The sequence below is a fragment of the Lytechinus variegatus genome, chromosome 2, assembly GCF_018143015.1.
Source record: "Lytechinus variegatus isolate NC3 chromosome 2, Lvar_3.0, whole genome shotgun sequence".
NCBI lineage: Eukaryota > Metazoa > Echinodermata > Echinoidea > Temnopleuroida > Toxopneustidae > Lytechinus > Lytechinus variegatus.
In genome coordinates this window covers 67,058,313-67,066,155 of record NC_054741.1, presented here as the reverse complement: position 1 = coordinate 67,066,155, position 7,843 = coordinate 67,058,313, and the positions used below count along the sequence as shown (strand labels likewise).

The window sequence follows — 7,843 nt, the reverse complement described above, 5'->3', positions numbered from 1 at the left end:
GATATTTTAAAATCATGTGCTTCTATCGGATCATTTTCTTGTTGTGCAACGTCTACCCAGTGTGTTTTATGTGAGCCTATGGAAGCTGAAAGTTTATTTTTTTGTTACCTTCGCTCAAGTACCATCCAAAATGGTCTATTGTACAGCTTAACAAAATTGCTGGTAACTGCACCTGTGATGGGATATTCACTTTGTTTCTTCCTGATGTCCCATGTGGCTTATCAGCAAGTTTTATTGGATTTGGGAATTCTGTTCCCACTCCCAAATCTTTGATTTTTTTTACAAACAATTAACTTTTAGGGTTAACACATGCCATTGTAGTGCATTGCAGCTGTTGCAATGCGATTGGCATGAAGAGAACAATAAAATTGGAAACATCAACCAAGCACAGAGTATGACGCATTTGTTTCCCTGTATTGAATAGAATGATCTATTCAAGATCTTTTTGAAAAGTTTCTCTGAACATTTTGTACTTTAAAAATAGAATTGGTTTTCTCCTTGAGTATATTTATTCATTTATTTATCTATCTATTAGAACATATTTATTCAGGTACAAAAGATCAGCATAAAACTGTTTTTCATCAATGACCTGATGAAAACATGAACAACATAAATCATCATATTGCACTGTTTGTCTGATTTTCTTTCCCCTTTCCTTTTGAGGCCTTCATCAATTTCAAGTTCTCAGCTTAAGATGAAGGTCTCCCACATTTCAAAATGTACTATGTTGATATATGTATATATATATATGATCTTTTCTGCTATTTTTTGTAACAATTAAAAAAAATATCAGGTATAAATATATTTTGATTAGATTGTATATATGTTATTAATTATATCATTTACTTATGTTATGCTAAAAAAATGATTTCACTTGTGTATGATTTTATTGGAATGTGGAAATAAATAAATCAAATCAAATCAAATATCACACAAGGAAATAAAGTCACAATCTGAGTCAAAGATGACAATACTTGATAACATAAATAAATAAAATATTTTTACTCAAATGATAGTCAAGTTTGATTCATATTAAATTATCAAAAGGGAACAGTTAGTAATTGTAAAACTACTAATTGTATAATTTACTCACTGATAAAAACACTGAAATGATGGCAATGAAATAATTATGGCATTATAGGAAATCGAGTGAAACCATAACAATCATGTATGTCTTAAAATGTATAATATCAAAGGATTAAGATCATTACAAATAGTATCTTATTATAAATGTTGAGTGTCCATTCATGGTGACAAAAGCTGCTTGATATTCATTCACTTTACATTTTATTAAGGACCGAATTGTAGTGTTGACATTTTCCTGCTGTTTATTCATGCGAGATTTTTACTATCCACCCCAACTCTTTTTTTTTACTACGCATCAATCATTAAGAACAGAAGCATGTTTTACCTGAAATGATACAAGGCTCTTTTCATGGCTGACATTCTTTGAAATATGGCTTATTCATTTTTTTATTGATTTTGTGAACATATTCATTTCATTGACAGCTAAATGTGGTTTAATAAGGGTCATGCTAACCTTTACACACTTTTTTTCAATTCAGAATGTACATGTATAATAAGATTATTTTTTTGTTTCACAATTTTCAAGTGTCACCCTGTCTTTTGCTCCTTATTAATTTAGTGTGTCCGAGGAAAGACTACCCCCAAGCTGAGATGGTTTATTATTCCAAACTTTATACATTTTTTTTCAATGAGAGTATGTATATATATATATATATATATATTCAAAAAGTGTGTTTAACATATTCATTTTTGTATGTTTCACCTTGTCTTTTGCTATGTACAGTGCAGCTCAGAAAACAATGGAAAAAAAATTGATGTTTGATCATAACTTTATAGGCATAATTATAATCAGTAGATGACACATATTTATGAAGCCTAGATCCTCCGTGTATTACAATGTGTTATACAAGAGTATGTGAAAACAACTATAGAAAACATCTACTATTCAAGTGACATGTGTGCTTGTCTTTTCATGTCAACATTTTCTATTGTTCCTTTGCAATTTCTATTTTTGCTATTATACCTATTTCTAGTTCAGTGGACAAGCCAACTTTTAGGTGTATTCAGTGCGGTCCATCAATAAAACATAGTGAGCATATATAGGTAGAGCCGCCTCCAGGCCGGCCTCAGTCCACCTATGTGTATCTTGGCCTTTGACAGGAAACTTCCGTAAAGTATATCCCTGTCAATATAATGTTAGGATCCACCCTTCACCTTTCGATCTCAGCTTCCCAAATGTATGTCACTTATTAATTACAATTGTCAGTAAGTTTTGATTATAGATTGTAAATTCCTTTACTGACAAATGCTCTATGATGTGAATACACTTTTGTGATCTACTCTCTACCTCTTGTTTGTAAATGTGCCTTTCAGCATTTATTTTCGAATAGATTTGTTATAACACCAATGTCTTTTTGTTATCATCATGTGTGCTGTATATGATAGCCGATAAAATTAGTATGCAGCAATAAGAATGCTCTTATGTAGAGAGGTAGAGAAATATGAATAACATATGAGAATTCACCCCACCCCTACAAAAAAGGAGAAAAGGAATGGAATTGTGTCAGTTGAAAAAAATATTAATAGTGTGGTTAGCTTTTATATATCAATGGACATAGAATTATTGTATATAACTTATTTCTCCAGGAAACAAAAATGATGTGTCTATATCCTGTGATCATGAATGAACATGTATTTTCTGATACTGATAATTGTTTGTATTTACATGTATTAGTTCTCATATAAGTGTAAAGGCAGTTTCATATTTATTTCTTTCAGTGTGTGCAGAAGTATTCTTTCATACAGAGAGGTTGATTTTTGTAGGTTTTGACTTACTGTTATCATTCTCATCACTATTTTATGGTGTGTATATATGTATATCTCATTTTCCTTCATTGTTTTGAACATTTTTATCATTTTAGAAAAGTAAATATTGATAGAATTCTGTTGAATTACAGATGTAATTCTCATCACAAGTTCTTCCACCAGTAATAATTCATGTATTATGTATCTACAAATGACCTAACATTTGTTCCTGGGACTATAGCTCGTAATTCCAGATGGTAAGATGAATCAATGGTTCTCATTTTTGATAGGCAAGCAATATAGTGTAATACATTATTTTATCAAGTGCAAAGCCCGAAACCCTTAAGTTTTGATTTTCATTGACAAACTTGGTCTAAATTAGGACCTTAAATTCTATGCAGAATCGTTTTATAACAGACTCAGATACAACTCAGCATTTTGTGGGTTTGAAGACTTGAAAGTTACATGGAATTTATTAAAACTTTGGTCCGAAAATTGATATCAACTTGAATGACATTTGAAATTGAAATGGTCCTAGACATGTTACCTTCACAGTATGCACTGATTCTATTGAGAAGCATTACCTGGGGGCATGTTACACAAGCAGTTACATTCAAATTCATGCTTCTATTTAAAACGCAACTTCATTTTTAACCTATCAGAATGGTGCATTTGTGACTTGCGTAGTTTTTTTTAGTTAGTTACGTTTGAATGGAGATCCTTCAGTTCAAATCAATGAGATACAACCAAACTGGTGCACAGGACTAGTCATCTCCAGGCAAACGTCAATGGCATTTAACCTGACTACATTGTGAAAATGGTCAGTCAGTTATACGTACCGGGTGCTATGATATATATAGCGAATATTTACACAGTGAGGAGTAGGAATCTCGAACATGGTTTTGTTTTGAAATAAATTGAACTTGTAGTATTTAGTTAACTGGTCAAAGGCGAACCAACAAGCTAGGTATTGAATACATACTCAGGTTTGTATGGTGCATTGACCATGGCACCATGTGATGTCATTAAAAAAAACAATGGAATGGAGGAACTTACGAGTGGTTTGATTAATAGTTACTTTCTTTATCATTGTGTAATATCAAATACCAAAGTGTCAGTGTACTCTGAATGCTAATACAAGTGTGTGTATATATAACTAAATTATATGAAAAAAATCCAACATCTTGTTGTCGAATGTAAAACTATACATATACCATTTTGTTTTTAGACGTGTGTTCATAATCATGTTCAAGAATTGATGCACTGTATATTGAAAACTCATTGCTCATAGATGTCCTGCTTTGTACAATTACTGCAGATCTGTTTGTTTTAATGTTTAATATGCCTTGAGTGTAAAACCAAAGGCAACATTTGAGTATTTTGAAGGGGGGGGGGGTGATGTGAGGGTGAGAAAATCTAATGGGATATTTTTCTGTTGAAAAGTTAATGTACTGTATAATTTCTTTGATCACAACCCAAAACTCGTTTTTACAATACTCCCCCTTTTCCTTTCTTTTTGTCACTTGAAAGCTATAGAGAGGAACATGATTCCCCCCTGAGTGGTGACCCCTATGTAAATGAAAAACAAGGCCATAACAAAAATTTTGATATTAAGAATATGAAACATTCTTGTATTTTTCAGATGTTCTTCATATTACATGTATCACTCTGAGTTTAGCATGAACTGAGAATACATGTGACTGCAGATTTTTTTTTTTTGGGGGGAGGGGGTTGCCAATTTTGCTTACTTGAAAATGTACAATTTTTTTTATGATAATAAAACAAGATTTTCAACAAGGAAATGTTTCACAACCTTTTCTGCCAGAACTGCAATTTTCTTTACATGTCAAGCTTTGCTCACTTTGCAGCTTGGTGAAATACCCCTATCTGAAAATTGAATTGATAAAAGTGAACTCATCCACTGTCAAATCAGAGGTATCTGGTCCCAAAGTTAAAATTCATCAAACATGAGAGCGAGCACAGGCCTAAACTACTAGTTCATATATACAGGACAGAAACTATGCAACATACGGTATGGCAATACTATCCTTCAATAATGGTGTACATTTTTATAGGTTTTTTCTGGCATGTGGTCAATTTGAGGTGCCAATTTTAAATCAATTAACAATTAGTTCCAGCTGATCAATTAATGCATTGGCATGTTTGGCAAATTCAGATTTGATATATGTAATGCTCATTTTAATTTTGTGCTATTTTCGCAAGTTTACCATTTCAATTGCTTCATGGGCATTTTAAATAATTGAAGTAGAATTTTTTTTTTATCATGAAGGTATCATTCAAAAGAAATCGCCCATCCCCTGTAGGGATATGTATTTTGTTTTTTTGTATGAATTCAAATGCTGAAGTCTGGGAAAAAGCATTTCTATTATTTCATTATGTTATTGTCATGTAGTAATATTAACATTCATGTGCTCTTTGAAATTATTATTCATACATGTGCAGAACTAAAGATGTGTCCTAAACTTTGTTTTATTTTTCTATTATGTGTATTCAAGGTAATCATTAAGCATTGATGGTTTTAAGTTTTCAAATATATTGGTTAGCAACATATTATGTAAAGTGTGTACTAACTATACCTAGTAGGTATTATGTTCATGTAGACAGACTTCATCTGTTTTGTATGATATTGGTAGAAATGTTAAGAGACAAATAAGAGTTGTTGAACATATATTTCAATATATTTACTTGAATAAAGTGACCTATCATGTAGTTTTTTTTAGTGTGATAAACCTGTTCACTGAACAATAAATTCAACTATTCTCTTCAATGGTATGTAATGACCAGATATACAATAGAACAATTTGAACTTTTAAAATGAAAATCTAATTTCTATTACTTCATGCCCAAACAGGTGGGTGTTTCATAAAGCTGTTCGTAAGATACGAATGACTTTACGCATGACTGGTGATCCTTTCTAGTTCTATGTGATAGCCCTATGTAATTGAGTTATGACCCAAGAACATGTTCCAGTCGTGCATAAAGTCGTTCGTAACTTTACGAACAGCTTTATGAAACACCCACCAGGCCACTTATTTGCTAGACCCAACCAGGTTATGTGGTGGTGCATGCATGGTAATCAAGGGAGAAATTTATCTTACAGGGTAATCCAGACATTTTAGTTTCAATAAAGAGATGTATATTGGTGTAAAAATTGCTCATTTCTTTTTTTTTTGTAAAATGAAGTATGTAGCAGATTTGAGGCTGTGAGAGGATGAGGTTAATATCTGAAGGGGGGGGGGGGGGGTGTCTGTCTGGGAGGTCAAAAGGGAGTTTAAGAATGCATGGATGAGAGACCCATAGATTGATACACGATCTCAGTGCAAAACTGATACTGAGGCCCCAAATGAAAACAAGACATGACAATGTTACATTAAAAAGACCCAGACCAGAACAAAAAAGTGATATTGACAAGTCATATATACCAATCTAAATTTTTCTATACTACTAGTACTATACAGCAATGCAAGCTTCATTTTCACTGCTTACCAACTGAACACTTTGCTGTAAAGTACCCTCAATTATCAAGCTACATGTATGAAAATAATAGGCCCTTAAATTGGCGTCATTATCAGAAGCATTAAGATTCTGTTTGTACACAGAAAAATTGATTGATTTTTCTTCTTTTGATATTATGTATTTGAATTTCTTCACTTCTATCACAGTGATATCATAAACATCTTTTCCTGCAGGCTGAAATTGATGAAATCTACAGCATTGGACTAGTTATAATTGTTATTGCCTTATTTCATTTCCTGCTTATTTGGCCCAGCTTTCTAATTCTATCTGCATCCAGATTATGTGTAAAACAAATAACATGACCCAAACAGAGAAATCACAAAAGGACCTAGTGAAGAGTTGTAGGTTTCCATCCACTTGAGCACTGAATAATTTTTAGTGCCACTTTCCACTGCAATTGATAAAAAAAAATGAGTTCATAATCTGGAAAAACAAAAAAGATAACTTTTCTACATACAAACCTAGGAAATCACAACTCTTCTGAAACAGTGTGATATCACATAGTTTGGGCTGTTTCGAAGCTGAATGAAGCCTGTTAATGTGAGTTTTTTTGTAAGCAGAATACTGTCAAGCCGTAAATATGCCTAAAACTTGGCCATTTGTCGATTACACTTTCAGCTCCAATTTGGGTCTTTAAATTGAGTAGAAAGAGGAAGGATAATATATATATAGGAGAGAGCAGTATGATTTGAGTAATTTGAAAGGGGTACTCTGGGCTGTGAAATCTGTGAAAATCTCTATATTTCAGTGAAACAGTTCTATGCATGTCTTCATGAATGTTATTCAATAAGCAAACTGATGTCATATCCCCACTTGTTCTTTTGTATTTAATTACATGAAATTGTTTATTCAAATTATGTCCTCCAAGAATGAAAAATATTGGATTGACAACTTGACTTTTTGCATATATATGCATTGCTTCAACATATTCCATCATAAGGGAGACATATCATACACACATGTTTATGATTTTATAAAATAAGAGAAATGGAGAACATTTGTTATTAGATTTTGATGATACTTTCAGCCTAGAGAACCCCTAAAGATGATAGTAATAAATCTAAAATAAAATCATATGTCACATCTTTTCTTTGCATTACTGGTATTACAAATTTATTTAATTTGAAATATAATGAAATGAAATATAACAAAAATGACATGATAGGGGACCTACATGAACTGGATATCATGGCTATTTTTTGTTATTTAAGTCCCCTTAAATAAATATACAAATATTAATCAAAATTTGTATAAACATTTTTACATATAATATATAAAAGAACTATATATGTGTTGACATTCAAGTACACAAGAAGATGGTAACAGGGATACGATCTATGAACATGTCCTTAGAATATTACATTATCTTAGAGGGAGCAAATGATATAAAGACAGACAGATCAAGATATGAGATAAAGATGGATGTTCTATGTTCTATGGATGTAGTGAGTTCTCACTTTTTGTCAAATGAAAA

General features: G+C 31.9%; 1 long non-coding RNA gene across 1 annotated transcript; it reads left to right on the top strand.

Moving 5' to 3' along the window:
* Positions 1 to 4,033: 4,033 nt before the first annotated feature.
* Positions 4,034 to 6,008, top strand: LOC121408728. The gene is made up of 2 exons (XR_005969081.1): positions 4,034 to 5,704; positions 5,858 to 6,008. It is a non-coding gene; the product is annotated as an uncharacterized LOC121408728 (long non-coding RNA).
* The last annotated feature ends 1,835 nt before the right edge of the window (positions 6,009 to 7,843 follow it).